Source organism: Leucoraja erinacea, chromosome 5, assembly GCF_028641065.1.
Source record: "Leucoraja erinacea ecotype New England chromosome 5, Leri_hhj_1, whole genome shotgun sequence".
NCBI classification, from domain to species: Eukaryota; Metazoa; Chordata; class Chondrichthyes; order Rajiformes; family Rajidae; genus Leucoraja; species Leucoraja erinaceus.
In genome coordinates this window covers 96,538,479-96,555,505 of record NC_073381.1, presented here as the reverse complement: position 1 = coordinate 96,555,505, position 17,027 = coordinate 96,538,479, and the positions used below count along the sequence as shown (strand labels likewise).

Sequence of the window (17,027 nt, the reverse complement as noted above, 5' to 3'; positions counted from 1 at the left end):
TACAGGCAGTCGAGGGCAGCAATCTCCTTCGCTGACCGGGCATTTTAATTGGCCCATTGGAGTTTTCAGAACCAAGGAAAACCGACCGGTAATGTTAAATGGGCGCTAAACTTTATTAAAAGTTGTTTGGCTTCTTAAAAGTGTCTCCCCTCCTTCTCCCCCTCTTCTTTCCGCAGCAAATAATTACTTGCGCTTTTCTGAAGTTTATTGACAAGGCAAAAAAAAAATTAAAAAATAAAACTGCTTGTTCAAGAGACTTCATAAGGAAGTTTTCATTCACTCAAAAAATTAACCATGTCTGTAACACAAAAAAAATCACAAAACACAACAAAAAACACAAAATCCGCCAGGTACAGCTCCTGTCCACTGACCACTAAAGGCCGATTCACACTGACGCTGAATAGACGGCGCTAAATATATTCCCTACTAGACCAAGTGCAGACCCGTTGGGTCTGTTCCCCCAACGTGTGGTTGTGGTGGGGGAGGCGGCATGCAGCGTCACACACTAACTACCCCCCCCCCCCTCCTGCACTCATGCTAATGGAGGGGAGAAGAGAGAGAGAGAGAGAGAGAGAGAGAGAGAGAGAGAGAGAGAGAGAGAAGGGGGAAAGGGGGAGAGGAGAGGGAGGGGGGAGAGGAGAGGGAGTGGGGAGAGGAGATGGAGGGCTCGAGAGAGAGTGCCTTTTTACTTCAACCCAAACCCAAACAACCATTTGCAGGCAGTGCTTTTTTACCTCTAACCATATTTTCATTTTCAAACCAAATTAAGGGTACTCACAGTGCTGTAGACATTTGTCAGTGTCATTCAAAGCTCTGATTGAGGCACACCACTTGCAGAGACTGATTGAGGCACACCACTTCCTGGTTTTATAGTCGCTCCCCACCCCTCCAGCAGAGAATGGGGAATGTTGTAAAAACATTAATATCTCTGTCAATTTTCATCGATGGGAAAAATCCTCGGCACACATGCGGCGGAGGGGGGCTCTGAGCGAGGTGGCCAAAAATGACGGCCGTAGGTGGCGGCGTACTCTCGGAAACCGCAGCACAGAAAGCCAAAACCGGTCAAGAACAGAGTTTTAGTAATATAGATGATTATTATACTTTTAAATCTTCTTCTCGAGTCCACACAATATTAAACTTTAATGTGCACAATATATTGTACGGTTTTATTTCATCTATTACATCTATTACCCATTGGTTCGACAATATGAATTTTTTGGAAAGGTTCCCAAATTCAAATAAAACACTTTTCCAGAAATGTCGAGGACCATATAAAAAGTATGTAACTCCTAAAAAAAAAAAAGCAAATCCACTCCAAAACAAATCTCCACGGTAAGATGCTTGCTATGGTTCATCTTCTGAAACAGAGTCGAGAGGGAGGATGTAGCTAGGCCCATCCATCCACCGCATCCATTGTGTATTAAACAACTGCAGATGCTGGTTTACACTGAAGATAGACACAAAACACTGGAGTAACTTAATGGGACAGGCAGCATCTCTGGATAGAAGGAGCGGGTAACGAAGAGGATTTCCAAAGTCTACAGAGTGATTTAGGCCATTTGGAAAAATGGGCTGAAAGATGGCAGATGGAGTTTAATGCTGATAAATGTGAGGTGCTACACCTTGGCAGGACAAATCAAAATAGGACGTACATGGTAAATGGTAGGGAATTGAAGAATACAGTTGAACAGAGGGATCTGGGAATAACCGTGCATAGTTCCTTGAAGGTGGAATCTCATATAGACAGGGTGGTAAAGAAAGCTTTTGGTATGGTAGCCTTTATAAATCAGAGCATTGAGTATAGAAGCTGGGATGTAATGTTAAAATTGTACAAGGCATTGGTGAGACCAAATCTGGAGTATGGTGTACAATTTGGGTCGCCCAATTATAGGAAGGATGTCAACAAAATAGAGAGAGTACAGAGGAGATTTACTAGAATGTTGCCTGGGTTTCAACAACTAAGTTACAGAGAAAGGTTGAATAAGTTGGGTCTTTATGCTCTGGAGCGCAGAAGGTTAAGGGGGGACCTGATAGAGGTCTTTAAAATGATGAGAGGGATAGACAGAGTTGATGTGGACAAGCTTTTCCCTTTGAGAATAGGGAAGATTCAAACAAGAGGACATGACTTCAGAATTAAGGGACAGAAGTTTAGGGGTAACATGAGGGGGAACTTCTTTACTCAGAGAGTGGTAGCGGTGTGGAATGAGCTTCCAGTGGAAGTGGTGGAGGCAGGTTCGTTGGTATCATTTAAAAATAAATTGGATAAGCATATGGATGAGAAGGGAATGGAGGGTTATGGTATGAGTGCAGGCAGGTGGGACTAAGGGAAAAAAAGTTGTGTCGGCACGGACTTGTAGGGCCGAGATGGCCTGTTTCCGTGCTGTAATTGTTATATGGTTATATGGTTATATGGTAACATTTCAGGTCAAGACCCTTCTTCAGACTATGAAGAAAGGTCTGGATCTAAAACGTCATCCGTCACTTCGATCCAGAGATGCTGCTCATCCCGCTGAGTTACTCCAGTATTTTGTGTCTATTACCCTATCCATTAGGTAGCTATATTAAAGGTGGACAAAAATGCTGGAGAAACTCAGCGGGTGATAAATCCCCAGGGCCTGATGGTCTGCATCCCAGCGTACTTAAGGAAGTGGCTCTAGAAATCGTGGATGCATTGGTGATCATTTTCCAATGTTCTATAGATTCAGGATCAGTTCCTGTGGATTGGAGGGTAGCTAATGTTGTCCCACTTTTTAAGAAAGGAGGGAGAGAGAAAACAGGAAATTATAGACCAGTTAGCCTGACATCAGTGGTGGGGAAGATGCTGGAGTCAATTATAAAAGATGAAATAGCGGCACAGTTGGATAGCAGTAACAGGATCGGTCCGGGTCAGCATGGATTTTTATAAAGGGGAAATCATGTTTGACTAATCTTCTGGAATTTTCTGAGGATGTAACTAGGAAAATGGACAAGGGAGAGCCAGTGGATGTAGTGTACCTGGACTTTCAGAAAGCCTTTGATAAGGTCCCACAGAGATTAGTGGCAAAATTAGGGCACATGGTATTGGGGGTAGAGTGCTGACATGAATAGAAAATTGGTTGGCAGACAGGAGACAAAGAGTAGGGATTAACAGGTCCCTTTCAGAATGGCAGGCAGTGACTAGAGGGGTACCACAAGGCTCGGTGCTGGGACCACAGCTATTTACAATATACATCAATGATTTGGATGAAGGGATTCAAAGTAACATTAGCAAATTTGCAGATGACACAAAGCTGGGTGGCAGTGTGAACTGTGAGGAGGATGCTATGAGAATGCAGGGTGATTTGGACAGGTTGGGTGAGTGGGCAGATGCATGGCAGATGCAGTTTAATGTGGATAAATGTGAGGTTATCCACTTTGGTAGCAAAAACAGGAAGGCAGATTACTATCTAAATGGTGTCAAATTGGGAAAAGGGGAAGTACAACGGGATCTGGGGGTCCTTGTTCATCAGTCACTGAAAGTAAGCATGCAGGTACAGCAGGCAGTGAAGAAAGCGAATGGCATGTTGGCCTTCATAACAAGTTGAGTATAGGAGAAAAGAAGTCTTTCTGCAGTTGTACAGGGCCCTAGTGAGACCACACCTGGAGTATTGTGTGCAGTTTTTGTCCCCTAATTTGAGGAAGGACATTGAGGGAGTGCAGCGTAGGTTTACAAGGGCGACAGTCCAGGGATGGTGGGACTGTCATGTGCAGAGAGAATGGAGCAGCTGGGCTTGTATACTCTGGCGTTTAGAAGGATAAAAGAATATCTTATTGAAACATATATGATTATTAAGGGTTTGGACACGCTAGAGGCAGGAAACATGTTGGGGGAGTACAGAACCAGGGGCTATAGTTTATGAATAAGGAGTAAGTCATTTAGAACGGAGACGAGGAAAAACTTTTTCTCACAGAGAGTGGTGAGTCTGTGGAATTCTATGCCGGTGGTGAGAGGGCGGTGGAGGCGGGTTCTCTGGATACTTTCAAGAGAGCTAGACGGGGCTCTTAAAGATAGCGGAGTCAGGGGACATGGGGAGAAGGCAGGAACGGGGTACTGATTGTGGATGATCATCCATGATCACATTAAATGGCGGTGCTGAATCAAAGGGCCGAATGGCCTACTCCTGCACCTATTGTCTATTGTGAGGCAGTACCTATGGAGCAATGGAATATTCCCCCTATTTCCTTCGCTCCATAGATGCTGCCTCACCCGCTGAGTTTCTCCAACATTTTTGTCCCCCTTCGATTTTTCCAACATCTGCAGTTCTTTCTTAAACGGTAGCTACAGTGGCTTGCAAAAGTTTTCATACCCCTTGAACTTTTCCACATTTTGTCACGTTACAACCACAAACGTAAATGTATTTTATTGGGATTTTATGTGATAGACCAACACAAAGTGGCGCATAATTGTGAAGTGGAAGGAAAATGATACATGGTTTTCACATTTTTTTACAAATAAAAAAACTGAAAAGTGTGGCGTGCAAAAGTATTCAGCCCCCTTTACTCTGATACCCCTAAATAAAATCCAGTGCAACCAATTGCCTTCATAAGTCACCTAATTAGTAAATAGAGTCCACTTGTGTGTAATCTAATCTCAGTAGAAATATAGCTGTTCTGTGAAGACCTCAGAGGTTTGTTAGAGAACATTAGTGAACAAACAGCATCATGAAGCCCAAGGAACACACCAGACAGGTCAGGGATAAAGTTGTGGAGAAGTTTAAAGCAGGGTTAGGTTATAAAAAAAGATCCCAAGCTTTGAACATCTCACAGAGCACTGTTCAATCCATCATCCGAAAATAGAAAGAGTATGGCACAACTGCAAACCTACCAAGACATGGCGGTCCACCTAAACTGACAGGCCGGGCAAGGAGAGCATTGATCAGAGAAGCAGCCAAGAGGCCCATGGTAACTCTGGAGGAGCTGCAGAGATCCACAGCTCAGGTGGGAGAATCTGTCCACAGGACAACTATTAGTCGTGCACTCCACAAATCGGGCCTTTATGAAAGAGTGGCAAGAAGAAAGCCATTGTTGAAAAAAAGCCATAAGAAGTCCCGTTTGCAGTTTGCCACAAGCCATGTGGGGGACACAGCAAACATGTGGCGGAAGGTGCTCTGGTCAGATGAGACCAAAATTGCAGTTTTTGGCCTAAATGCAAAACGCTATGTGTGGTGGAAAACTAACACTGCACATCACCCTGAACACACCATCCCCACTGTGAAACATGGTGGTGGCAGCATCATGCTGTGGGGATGCTTTTCTTCAGCAGGGACAGGGAAGCTGGTCAGAGTTGATGGGAAGATGGATGGAGCCAAATACAGGGCAATCTTGGAAGAAAACCTGTTAGAGTCTGCAAAAGACTTGAGACTGGGGCGGAGGTTCACCTTCCAGCAGGACAACGACCCTAAACATACAGCCAGAGCTACAATGGAATAGTTTAGATCAAAGCATATTCATGTGTTAGAATGGCCCAGTCAAAGTCCAGACCTAAATCCAATTGAGAATCTCTGGCAAGACTTGAAAATTGCTGTTCACAGACGCTCTCCATCCAATCTGACTGAGCTTGAGCTATTTTGCAAAGAAGAATGGGCAAAAATTTCAGTCTCTAGATGTGCAAAGCTGGTAGAGACATACCCCAAAAGACTTGCAGCTGTAATTGCAGCGAAAGGTGGTTCTACAAAGTATTGACTCAGGGGGGCTGAATACTTTTGCACGCCACACTTTTCAGTTTTTTATTTGTAAAACAATTTGAAAACCATGTATCATTTTCCTTCCACTTCACAATTATGCGCCACTTTGTGTTGGTCTATCACATAAAATCCCAATAAAATACATTTACGTTTGTGGTTGTAACGTGACAAAATGTGGAAAAGTTCAAGGGGTGTGAAAACTTTTGCAAGCCAATGTATATAAAAATCAATTACCAAACCTTAGTCTTCTTGAAGGAAACTTGGCCCATAAAAAGTAGTTTTATAATATCGACATTGCCTCCAGACTTTATTGGAACAGTACATAGATGGTTATGTTGACCAGAGATTCTGCCATCCTATGTTTTAGAATGCTAATACCTGATACAGTCACAAATCAGTTTCTAACTCATTTCCCAGAGGCACGCACACCAACATTAGACGGCACGGTGGCACAGCGGTAGAGTTGCTGCCTTACAACGCCAGAGACCCGGGTTCCATCCCGACTATGGGTGCTGTCTGTACGGAGTTTGTACCTTCTTCCCGTGAGTTTTCTCCGAGATCTTCAGTTTCCTCCCACACTCCAAAGACGTACAAGTTTGGAGGTTAATTGGCTTGGTATAAATGTAAAATTGTCCCTAGTGTGTGTGGGATGGTGATGGTGTGCAGGGATCGCTGGTCAGCGCGTACTTGGTGGGCCGAAGGGCCTGTTTCCACACTGTATCTCGAAAGGATAAAAACTAAAACAAACCCTGGGATGGCGGGACTGTCATATGAGGAAAGATTCAAAAAATCTAGGCTTGCATTCACTGAAGTTTAGAAGGATGAGGGGGTATCTTATAGAAACATATAAAATTATAAAAGGACTGGACAAGCTAGATGCAGGAAAAAGGTTCCCAATGTTGGGCGAGTCCAGAACCAGGGGACACAGTCTTAGAATAAAGGAGAGGTCATTTAAGACTGAGGTGAGAAAAAACCTTTTCACCCAGAGAGTTGTGAATTTATGGAATTCCCTGCCACAGAGGGCAGTGAGGCCAAATCACTGGATGGATTTAAGAGAGAGTTAGATAGAGCTCTAGGGGCTAGTGGAGTCGAGGGATATGGGGAGAAGGCAGGCACGGGTTATTGATAGGGGACGATCAGCCATGATCACAATGAATGGCGGTGCTGGCTCGAAGGGCCGAATGGCCTCCTCCTGCACCTAGTTTCCTACCAACACATTAAAACCTCGGTCTCCACAAGAGCGCATTCACAAACAGTTTCCAATTGCAATTCACTGCCCCCCTCATATTTCCATTTGTACATGAACCAGTCACTTTGGCCTTGAAAAGACCGATCATTGCAAAAACATTCACCAATTTAAACATGAATCACCAATATTAGCACAAAATCAAATAATATTACCTTCAATATTGAACATAGTTCAGAGCTGCCTACCCAAACTGCCTGCCCCGCAGTGTTGTACAGACTTCAGCACATCAAGAGTGACTGGACCAATACTGAATAGGCTCTATGTCACCCAAGCTTCTGTGGCAACTGTAGCCATGGTAATAAATCATTCTTTTCTAATGAGAAAGCAACAAATCATAATGAAAGGTAATTTTGAAGAGCTGAACTCCTGTTATGCAAACTGCTGAGGGCAAGGCCCATGTAGCTCAATAGATTACACGTTTGAGAGAGCACGTCATTGTACTCACATCAACATCAACTTTACAAGTCTGGCAAAAATCATTGGGATTTTACCAAGGTGTGGGAACAATGTCTTTAGACTACTGTTAGTCTCAAGATGCAGCAGAGAAAACAGGCCCTTCGGCCCAATGGGTCCCCGCCGACCAGCTAGCATATACCCATATACTAGCACAATCTTACACACTAGGGACAGTTACCAGAAGCCAATTAATCCACAAACCTATACGACTTGAGTAACTGCTGGGAGGAAACTCCATGTAGTCACAGGAAGATCGTACAAACATTGTACAGACAGCACCCATACTTAAGGGCTTGTCCCACTTTCACGACCTCTGCCGAGTTTGCCCTTGACTCATACTCGCAGCATGGTCGTCACGAGGTCGTGAATTAGGATGTGAACAGGCCCTTAAGGATGGAACCTGGGTCTCTGGTGCTGTGAAGCAGCAACTCCACCGTGCCGCCCCATGTCACAGAAACAAAGTTTGCCGGTCAATTTCTGTTCTGAACTTTCTGGGTTTGAAAGGACGTTTTGTAGGCTTACTGACTCATGGGAACAGTCCCTTCAGCCCACCACGACCATGCCAACCACTACACAGTGGTGCAGCGGTAGAGTAGCCTTACAGCGCTTGCAGCTCCGGAGACCCGGGTTCCATCCCAACTGCGGGTGCTGTCTGCACGGAGTTTGCACGTTCTTCCCGTGACCTGTGTGAGTTTTCTCCGAGATCTTCGGTTTCCTCCCACACTCCAATGACACACAGGTTTGTAGGTTAATTGGCTTGGTGTGTGTGTGTGTAAATTGTCCCTAGTGTGTATAGGATAGTGTTAGTGTGCGGGGATCGCTGGATGGCGCAGACTCGGTGGGCCGAAGGGCCTGTTTCCATGCTGTATCTCTAAAATTTAAAAAAAGTTAAAAAAAAATCTCTCTTCCAACTCCATTTACCTGAAATAATGACATAGCCTTCAATACCTTGGCATATGCACCTTATGGGCCTGTCCCACATAGGCAATTTGTTCGGCGACTACAGTCGTGGCAGGTCTCTGAAATAACGGCGACTGGAACCTCTCCCCTACCTCTACGACAACCTACCATCTGGTTGACGTCAAGCTACAGCAAGCTACCGACAACCGGCGACCCATTAGGACGTCCACCTACATCCACCCGTGACATGGTAAGACAATTCAGTACCTGTCGCCGGTTGACGTAGGTAGTCGCCAATGGAAGTCACCGAAGTCAGCACTGGCGACAACCTACGACACCACCTATGTCAGGAGAAGTCAAGCTACGCTCATTGGCATCAAACCAACTATCGCCAAAAAGTTTTAGAACATTTTGAAATCCAGCGGCGACCAGAAAGATTCTTTGGGCGACTGAGGAGACGACTCACGACCATACAGGCGACACCCCGGCAACATCAGATTCAATTCAATTCAACTTTAATGTCATCAAACAAATACAAGTATGAGTACAACGAAATGCAGTTTTGCGTCAGTCCGTAATAGTTGTGCATAAAGAAATTAAAAAGTAAAAATAAATAAAAAAAATAGAAAGAGAGAAGATACAGAATACTGCAGTGCAGCTGCTGTACCATACCGTGAAGCAGGTGGTCAGGATACTCTCTATGGTACAGCGGTAAAAGTTGGTCAGGATCCGGGGGGACAGGTGGGCTTTCTTGAGCCTCCTCAGGAAGTAAAGGCGCTGCTGTGCCTTTTTGATCAGCTTGGAGGTGTTGAGGGACCAGGACAAATCCTCCGAGATATGTACTCCGAGGAATTTAGAGCTGGAGACGCGCTCCACCTCAGTCCCGTTGATATGGATGGTGGTATGACTGCCTCCTCTGGTCTGCCTGAAGTCAACAATAATCTCCTTCGTCTTTTTGGAGTTGAGATATTGGACAAATTATTCATTCACCATGGAAACAGGCTCTTCAGGCCAACTTGCCTGCACCAACCAACATGCCCTATCTACAAGAGTCCCACTTGCCTGCATTTGGTCCATATCCCTGTAAAACTATCCTATCCATGTGCCTGACAATTTTTTTCTTAAACTCTGCAATAGTAAGAATTAGTAAGAATATCATTGCCTTCAGGTGAAGCTGAAAACAGGTAGGTGCAATTTTTCTAGACAGAGCTACAACATGGAAGCAGGCTCTTCGGCCCATCGAGTCCACACTAGTTCTATGTTGTCCCACTTTCCCGTCCACTCCCTACACCGTGGCAGCAGTCTGTAAAGGCCAATTCACCTGCAAACCCGCACGTCTTTGGGATGCCGGAGGAAACCGCAGCACCTGGAGGAAACCCACGCGGTCATGGGGAGAACGTGCCAACTCCACACAGAAAGCATCGAAGACACGGATCAAAGCCAGTGCATCTGGCGCAGTGAGGCAGCAGCACTACCCGCTGCACCACTGTCGCCAGCCTTTGTGACATCCTGCAATCAAGTCCCATTTCCTGATAGCCAAATTGCATCCTAAGTAAGATTGGTGTCAGTGGGTATGGGTAGGGGTGGGCGATATATGACAACTTTAGAGATACAGTATGGAAACAGACCCTTCGGCCCACCCAGTCATAAGGTCATAAGTGATAGCAGCAGAAATAGGCCCATCAAGTGCACAACATTCAATCATGGCTGATCCATCTCTCCCTCCAAACCCCATTCTCCTGCCTTCTCCCCATAGCCCTTGACACCCAAATTAATCAAGAATCTACCTCTCTCTGCCTTAAAAATATCCATTGACCTGGCCTCCACAGCCTTCTGTGGCAAAGAATTCCACAGATTTGCCACCCTGACTGAAGAAATTCCTCCTCATCTCCTTCCTAAAGGAACGTGCTTTAATTCTGAGGCTGTGACCACTGGTCCTAGACTCTCCCACCAGTGGAAACATCCTCTCCAAATCCACTCTATCCATGTTTCAACGAGGTCCTCCCCCCCTCCCCCATCCCCATCCCCCCCCCCCCCCCCCCCCCCTCCCCCATCCTCCCCCCCCCCCCATCCTTCTAAACTCCGGCGAGGTACAGGCCCAGCGCTGTCAAATGCTCATCATGTTCACCTACTCATTCATAGAAACATAGAAATTAGGTGCAGGAGTAGGCCATTCGGCCCTTCGAGCCTGCACCGCCATTCAATATGATCATGGCTGATCATCCAACTCAGTATCCCGTACCTGCCTTTCTCTCCATACCCTCTGATCCCCTTGGCCAACAAGGGCCACATCTAACTCCCTCTTAAATATAGCCAATGAACTGGCCTCAACTACCCTCTGTGGCAGAGAGTTCCAGAGATTCACCACTCTGTGTGAAAAAAGTTCTTCTCATCTTGGTTTTAAAGGAATTCCCCCTTATCCTTAAGCTGTGACCCCTTGTCCTTGACTTCCCTAACATCGCGAACAATCTTCCTGCATCTAGCCTGTCCAACCCCTTAAGCATTTTGTAAGTTTCTATAAGATCCCCTCTCAATCTCCTAAATTCTAGAGAGTATAAACCAAGTCTATCCAGTCTTTCTTCATACGACAGTCCTGACATCCCAGGAATCAGTCTGGTGAACCTTCTCTGTACTCCCTCTATAGCAATAATGTCCTTCCTCAGATTTGGAGACCAAAACTGTACGCAATACTCCAGGTGTGGTCTCACCAAGACCCTGTACAACTGCAGTAGAACCTCTCTGCTCCTATACTCAATTCCTCTTGCTATGAAAGCCAACATACCATTCGCTTTCTTTACTGCCTGCTGCACCTGCATTCCTGGGATCATTCTCGTAAACTAGCACTAGCCAGTCTCCCCATACACTGGCACTATCCGACAACTTAAAATTTACAGAGGCTAATTAACTTACAAACATGGAGTGTGCGAGGAAACTGGAGTAAACCCACGCGGCCACGGGGAGAACGTGCAAACTCCGTACAGACAGCACCTGTAGTCAGGATCGAGCCCAGGTCTCTGGTGCTGCAAGGCAGCAAATCTCCCGAATCACCTCTGAAGTACCACAGCACGGTGGATGGGGCAAACCCATTCAGTCTGCTGGCTTCACGGCCCTCTACCCTCAAGCTCTGTGCCGAACAACCAGCACTGGTCTACACAGACATTTTCAACCAGTCCCTGCAAACCTGCACCGTCCCTGCCTGCTTCAAAGCCAAGGATTACTGGTCTTAATGACTACAGGCCTGTCACACTGACCTCTGCAATCACCTTTCAAGACCCTTGAAAGACTTGTGCGGGCCCACCTGAAAGATATCACAAACCCCCTGCAGTTTGCATATCGGGCCAATAGATGACACAGTCAACCTGGGCCTGCACTTCATCCTCCAGCACCTAGACCACCAGGGGACCTAAGCGAGGATTTTGTTTGTAGATTTTAGCTCTGCATTCAACACCATTGTGCCAGAGCTACTACACTCCAAACTTTCCGAGTTGACTGTGCCTGAACCCCTCTGTCGGTGGATCACCAGCTTCCTGACAGGAAGCAGCATGTGAGGCTGGGAAAGCACATCTCGGACCCTCAGCATAGGAGCACCGCAAGGCTGCGTACTCTCTCCTCTACTCTCTCTACACCAACGACTGCACCTCCACTTCTCAAGTGTACGGACGACACAACCCTGATTGAACTGATCCAGGTGGGGTGGAATCTGCCTACAGACAGGAAGTGGCACAGCTGGCATCCTGGTGCCATTGCAACAACCTGGAGCTCAATGCTCTTAACACAGTGGAATTGATTGTAGACTTTAGGAGAGCTCCCCCTCCCCTCACCCCACTCACCATCAACACCACAGTCACATCTGCGGAGTCTTTTAAGTTCCTTGGATTCATCATGTCCAGGGACCTTAAATGGGGGGCTACCATTGGCTCCACAGTCAAAAAGGCACAACAGAGGATGTACTTCCTGCGGCAGCTGAGGAAGCACAATCTGCCACATGCAATGATGGTCCAATTCTACACAGCCATTGTGGAGTCTGTCCTCACCTTCTCCATCATGGTCTGGTTTGGCTCAGCCACCAAGCACGACATCCAGAGGCTGCAGCGAATCGTCCGATCAGCTGAGAAGGTTATTGGCTGCAACCTTCCCTCCATTGATGAACTGTACACTGCAAGGGCCAGGAAGCGAGCGGGTAAGATCATCTCTGACCCCTCACACCCTGGCCACAAACTCTTTGAATCACTTTCCTCTGGAAGGCGACTCTGGACTGTCAAAGCTGCCACAGACAGACATAAAATGCATGTTAAATGCATTTCGTTGTCTCTGTACTGTACACTGACAATGACAATTAAAATTGAATCTGAATTGAATCTGAATCTGAAAAAGTTTTTCTCCATTAAGAGCAGTAGCTCTACTCAACAGCCAAAAGTCTGTAGCCTCCTTTTGATCTGGTATTTTATTTCATTCTTTACATGTTTAAATTATAATGTTTTATTTTTAATTGTCGACTGTATATCGAGTTGTTACTTGCGAGCAAAGCACCAAGGCAGACTCCTTGTATGTATACATACTTGGCTAATAAAATGTATTCAATTCTATTAAATTCCTTTGCCAGTTTTCAAAGATTGGGGATTAGGGCCAAAAGCCGAGTCAGCAGTTCTCTGTACAAGCAAGAGGCCTTTCAGCATTCATGAACAACAGGTTAGCTACAGCTGGGGTTTCCAATCCCCTCAGAGACAAGAGCGTTGCAGGGGATCCACAAGGCTTTAACACCAAGTTAATTGAGTTAGAAGGTTACATTAATTAATTAAATTGAGACTCTAATTGAGTTAGAACATTAATTAATTAAATTGAGACTCCGACTAATATGACCAATTCGTAAGGAGTTGGTCTCCTTTCATCGACTTTTTGGAATCATGTGATGCAGCGGTACCGTAAAGATTGCTGATTTCAGTTCATGACGTGGATAGATCTACATCTCCGAATACAGATTTGAAAAATTCTCTTTTAAGGGGCCTTCTCTTCTATTTCTACTTTCCACTTTCTCTCTTCCTGTTTTATTTTTTATATACACACTTCACGTTTTTCTACTCTCTACCATCTATTTTTCCACTTTTTTCTCTTTCTATTGTGTTCTTTTTCTTGTCTTGCTTACTTCCTTCTCATAACATAAAACTAGAGGTTGTAGATAGAATGGATTACGGTATTACATAGTTGGCACCTAAAATTAGGTTCCACTGTACTGTTTTGTGCTGTATTAACTTCTAATAAAATAAACAAAAAAAACAACAAAAAAAGAACATTAATTAAAGCAAAATATACTCAGCCCATTTATTGCCCCAGTCAGCAATTCAGGGGATGTCCAAGAGAACAACCTGTGGCATTCTCAGTGTGCGAATCTGAGACTCAGATCGGGAATCAGTGACCTACTTTAGACGTAAGAAATAGCAGGGTTCAGGCAGAATCTTGGATTACGTGCTCTGTGTTTGGGCAGGTTTCGAAACCTAGCTCAGTTCAACTTGGCCACAAGGATAGATTGGATTCTGTACTTTAGACCTTGGAGATACAGCACGGGAACGCGCCCTTCACCCCAAAGAGTCTGCATCAACCCACGATCACCCCGCACACTAGCACTTTCCCCACACACGAGGGACAATGTACAATTTTTACCAAAGCCAATAAACCTACAAACCTGTAGGTTGGCACGCTCTCCCCGTGACTGCGTGGGTTTCCTCCGGGTGCTCCGGTTTTCGTCCAACACTCCGGGTTTGTAGGTTAATTGGCTTCGGTAAAAATTGAAAACTGTCCCTTGTGTGCGGGATAATACGGCATCGCTGATCGGAGCAGACTGGGTGGGCCGAAGGACATGTTACTGCGCTGTGCCACCAAACTAAACTAAAGAATGAAAGGAAATGGGGCTGGCATGGGAAAACGAGGCCTAGATAAAGGACCAGCTGCAAGAAGCCAATTGTGCTCTGAATTCAATGTTGCATACGCCTTCCCCCAAAGAGGGGTGGGTATGGCCAAGGAATACACAGGGCTGTTCGCATGTTGAAGTTGCAGCTTTACAACTGTAGACACAAAAAGCTGGAGTCAGCGGGACAGCCAGCATCTCTGGAGAGAAGGAATGGGTGATGTTTCGGGTGAAGACCCTGAAGAAGGGTCCATTCTCTCCACAGATGGTGCCCGACCCACCGAGTGACTGCAGCACTGATTCTTTTTTTGTAAACTAGCATCTGCAGTTCCTTGTGTCCCCGTTTTCATCTTTTTGTTGTTGTTTTTAATCTCAGTTCCAGTGCCATCTTTGGGAGTCGACCCATTTTTATCCTGAAACGGCTCTTTAAAACGTAGGCCAGGGTTATACAGTGTTCCAGGTTTGGTGCCAGCAAGGCTCCATATGTTTCACAGATACTTCATCGATTTTAAATTCTATTCTTTAGGAAATGAATGGCAATGCTCAGTTTGCCCTACCTGATGAAATGACTCGACCCGAAACGTCACCTATCCATGTTCTGCAGAGATAAGTCTGAAGGGGCCTGTCTCCATGTTCTCCAGAGATGCTATGACCTAGTGGGATATTCCAGCCTCAATCTCCATATCTACATGAACTGCACGTTCACAACCTGTGTTTTCATAATAGGAACAGAATTAGGCCATTTGGCCCATCAAGTCTACTCTGCCATTCAATCATGGCTGATCTATCCCTCCCTCCTAACCCCATTCTCCATTGAATCTATCACTGCTTTAAAAATATCCATTGACTTGGCGTCCATAGCCTTTTCAGTTTAGTTTAGAGATACAGCACAGAAACAGGCCCTTCGGTCCACCGGGTCCGTGCCGACCAGTGATCCTTGCACATTAACACTATCATACACACTATAGTGACAATTTTTACATTTACCAAGTCAATTAACCTACAAGCATGTACATCTTTGGAGTGTGGGAGGAAACTGAAGATCACGGAGAAACCCACGCAGTCACGGGGAGAACGTGGCAAAGAATTCCACATTCACCACCCTCCGACTAAAGAAATTCCTTCTCCTCTCCTTCTTAAAGGAACGTCCTTTAATTCTGAGGCTGTGACCTCTAGTCCTAGACTCTCCCACTAGTGGAAACATCCTCTTCACATCCACTCTATTTAAGCCTTTCACTATTCGGTACATTTCAGTGAGGTGTCCCCTCTATAAGCAATAGACAATAAGTGCAGGAGTAGGCCATTCGGCCCTTCAAGCCAGCATCGCCATTCAATGTGATCATGGCTGATCATCCACAATCAGTACCCCGTTCCTGCCTTCTCCCTATATCCCCTGACTCCACTATCATTAAGAGCCCTATCTAGCTCTCTCTTGCAAGTATCCAGAGAACCTGCCTCCTCCGAGGCAGAGAATTCCCCAGACTCACAACTGTGTGGAAAAAGTGTTTCCTCGTCTCCATTCAAAATGTCTTACCGATTATTCTTAAAACTGTGGCCCCTGGTTCTGGACTCCCCTAACATCGGGAACATGTTTCCTGCCTCAAGCGTGTCCAAACGCCTTAATAATCTTATATGTTCAATAAGATCTCCTCTCATCCTTCTAAATTCCAGAGCATATAAGCCCAGCCACTTTTCTCTCAGCATATGACAGTCCCGCCATCCCAGGAATTGACCTTGTGAACACCCTCAATAGCAAGAATGTCCTTCCTCAAATTAGGGAACCAAAACAGCACACACTACTCCAGGTGTAGTCTCACTGTGGCCCTATAGAACTGCAGAAGGACTTCTTTGCTCCTATACTTAACTCCTCTGGTTATGAAGGCCAACATGCCATTCACTTTCTTCACTGCCTGCATGCTTACTTTCATTGACTGATGAACAAGGACCCCCGATCCCATTGTATTTCCTTTTCCCAACTTGACGCCATTTAGATAATAATCTGCCTTTCTGTTTTTGCTACCAAAGTGGATAACCTCACATTTATCCACATTAAACTTAATCTGCCATGCATCTGCCCACTCCCCCAACCTGTCCAAGTCACTCTGCATTCACATAGCATCCTCCTCACAGTTCACACTGCCACCCAGCGTTGAGTCATCCGCAAATTTGCTAATGTTACTTTGAATCCCTTCATCTAAACCATTGACGTATATTGTAAATAGCTGCGGTCCCAGCACCGAGCCTTGCGGTACCCCACTAGTCACTGCCTGCCTGCCATTCTGAAAGGGACCCGTTAATCCGTTTCCTGTCCGCCAACCAATTTTCTATCCGTCAGCACTCTACCCCCAATACCATGTGCTCCAATTTTTCCCACTAAACTCCTATGTGGGACCTTATCAAATGCTTTCTGAAAGTCCAGGTACACTACATCCACTGGCTCTCCCTTGTCCATTTTCCTAGTTACCTCCTCAGTAAATTCCAGAAGATTAATCAAGCATGATTTCCCCTTCGTAAATCCATGCTGACTCGGATCGATCCTGTTACTGCTATCCAAATGTGCCATTATTTCATCTTTTATAATTGACTCCAGCATCTTTCCCACAACTGATGTCAGGCTAACTGGTCTATAATTCCCTGTTTTCTCTCTCCCGCCTTTCTTAAAAAGTGGGATAACATGAGCTACCCTCCAATCCACAGGAACTGATCCTGAGTCTATAGAACATTGGAAAATGATCACCAATGCGTCCACGATTTCTAGAGCCACTTCCTTAAGTACCCTGGGATGCAGACCGTCAGGCCCTGGGGATTTATCTGCCTT

At 45.6% G+C, this 17,027-nt stretch overlaps 1 protein-coding gene across 1 annotated transcript in view; it reads right to left on the bottom strand.

Annotated features, from left to right (window-relative positions):
- Positions 1–8,403, bottom strand: part of LOC129697612 (TOG array regulator of axonemal microtubules protein 2-like) — a 105,715-nt gene extending 97,312 nt beyond the window's left edge. Inside the window, exon 1 of the mRNA XM_055636315.1 lies at positions 7,104–8,403. The gene's annotated coding sequence lies outside the window, so the exon portion shown is untranslated. The remainder of the gene's footprint in view (positions 1–7,103) is intronic.
- Between the last annotated feature and the right edge of the window lie 8,624 nt (positions 8,404–17,027).